Genomic DNA, 2642 nt, shown 5'->3' with positions numbered 1-2642 from the left:
GGTGCTGAATTACAGATTTCTAATAAATATCTTGAACTTTGGGAGAGTTCAGATCTTGGATCTGAGCTTTTTTTACAGCTGGGCATCCACTCCTGTAAAAACGTGCCAAGCTGTCCTGGAGGAGAGGGTTGTTGTTTTTCCTTTTGGCAAACAAGGATTCTGGTATCAAAGTTTTTAATTGCAGAAGTTGTATTAGCAGTTCCCAAGGGTGGGTGGGTGGGTATACGTGCAGGAGAAGCTAATTAGATGTGTGTAAATCATGGGTTAGGCACAGCTTTAAATCCTAAATGTATTGTTGCGTCCTTGCTACCTTCTGTTACAGTGGGGCTCCAGAAATTTAGGAAACTATGAAATTACACAAGAACTGCTTTTTCCCAATGCAACTATGAAATAACAGTGAGGTTACTTTTGGTCTTTCTGTGTTACAAAACGCATTTTAATTAAAATAGTATTAAATGACTTGTATCGTTTTTGAGGCTTTAGTTAAATTACATCTGCAGGTTGAGGGAATGGATACAGCCTAAGCTGTTTTGTTGGGGTTTTTTTAATATTTCAGACTTAAAAAAAAAAAGAGAGAAAAAAAAAAAGTCAAGCCATCCTGCTTCCCCCATGCACATCCCTTCTGTGCCTTACTATATTACGTGTCAAATAAGGGTGGACCCATCCACCGCTCTCCTCTGGCCTGAGAAAGCCTTGCAGCCCCTTGCTTTGGTGAGATGGCTCTGGGTACCCAAACCAGGGGGTTTGGAGGTGTACTGGCACTGCACTGCTGAAACCAGATCGTACACTTTCTTGTACCCTTCTTAAAAGTTATTTTACTCTTCATTGTAGTACATTATGGCCCTGTCTACTAAAGGCAGCCTACTGTTAGTAAGGTCAGTAATAAACCACAGTTTATTGCTCTCTCTAATGAAACAGGCATTTTGCATTGTTCTAAGTAATAAAAAAAATACTGTTTCACACTTAGCAGATAATCTGTAGCAACTAAACTCAGTCTCAGTAACCTTATTATCCCACAGAAATCTGGGTAGGTTTGTAGCTACTGGAGTTCTGTCCCCAGTTGGCCATCAAACGTGCATTGATGCAAGTATATCTTAATTTTTTTGACTGCTAAGATGTTTCTTCATCTCATGAGTTGCATCTTCCTCCATTGTAAAGCTGTCACTTTCTGCTCATCTTGCTAATGGGGCCATGAGTGATGATGGGTGGGGTATTTCCTTCTCCTACATACGCACAGAGGCTTGGCCACAGGATGGAGAGCAGCTGCTTGCTCCCTTCCATCCCTAGGTCTTTCTCTCTTACTGGAGAAGAAACAGAAAGTTGTCACTTTTTCCTCTGCCACCTCCTTTCTTCCAAGCTTCCCTCCTCTTCCTGCTGCAGAAGAAAGAGAAGACAGTAGGGCTGGGACCATGTTTCCTTCGTGCTCTGTTCCTTGAGAGGTCACAGATCTGGCTTGACGCTGACTTGTCTCCCTGTACCTTGCTGGTGAAAGCCCTTCTGCTCTTCAGTACCACCTGGGCCCCAAGACTGTAGCCCTCCAGCCCACCCCAGCATTGTTTCCATTCCCCTAGCACCTTTCTCTTGTGAGCTCAGTCCCCGCTCCACTGAGTTTTTTAGCCATTCCCCTAGCACCTTTCTCTTGTGAGCTCCCCTGAGCTCCAGGCACAGCTCAGTCTTGGATGATGCTGGAGGACAAAGGGCACCAGAGCATGAAAGCATCTTTCTGCAAGGGATGGTGAGGAAGTGTCAGTCTGACAAGAGGAGGAGAAGTTGAGATGGGATGGAGAAGACATTATCTCTATACTGAACAACCAACTGTGGTCTTTCAGGAAAAAGGAGTGAGCAGCAAGAGAGCTGGCTTCTGTGTCCTAGCTGCCATTGTACTGAGAAGACTGGTCCAAGGGTTGGCAGGACACATGAATCCCCCACTAAGCAACGCTGAGTGTGGGCATATGGCTCCTTAAAGTTGCCCTGTAGTAAGGGAGGGTTTTTTTGGGGATTTGTTTCCTTGCTGCTCACTAGAGCAGCATTCACAAGAGAAGAGATGGACCCTTTTCTCTCACTGAGAGCACAAGACTTTTGTCCTTCATCTCTTGGCACTGAAACTTTGGTGTTGAAAAAGCAAGACAAAATCAACAGCACTGTGCCCCCTGGCTTGAAAATTAATAAAAAAGCTTTGCTCACCCCAACATTACCAAAATCCCTGGTTATGGGACTTGGGCCTGTGTTGTCCTAGGGACTGGAGAAGGGATGTGGGGGACTAAAGCCGGCTGAGAGAAAGTGTGGAAAGGGCAGTGGTGGGGAAAAAAGCCACATCTGTGAGTGTCTCTTCTTCACCCTGGGCTTGGCCAAGCGGCTCTGGAGGTAGGCAGCAAACACAGGCTGTGTCCTGGAGGAAGGGGAGGATGCTCCTTTGGGGACAGGGGAAAGCATCCCGGCTCTCTGTGGGCAAGAGGCATCTCCTTGTTTCACTGAATTTCACTGAATTTCTAGAGTTGGAAGGGACCATAGAGATCATCTAGTCCAACTCCCCTGCTGAAGCAGGATTGCCTAGAGCTTGTCAGAGCATGTTACTCAGGAGCATCCAGGTGGGTCTTGAAAATCTCCAGAGAAGGGGACTCCACACCCTCCCTGGGCAGCCT

This window comes from Calidris pugnax, unplaced genomic scaffold (assembly GCF_001431845.1).
Source record: "Calidris pugnax isolate Ruff unplaced genomic scaffold, ASM143184v1 scaffold189, whole genome shotgun sequence".
Classification (NCBI taxonomy): Eukaryota; Metazoa; Chordata; class Aves; order Charadriiformes; family Scolopacidae; genus Calidris; species Calidris pugnax.
The sequence above is the reverse complement of the archived record's forward strand: the minus strand, read 5'-3'. Positions refer to the sequence as shown.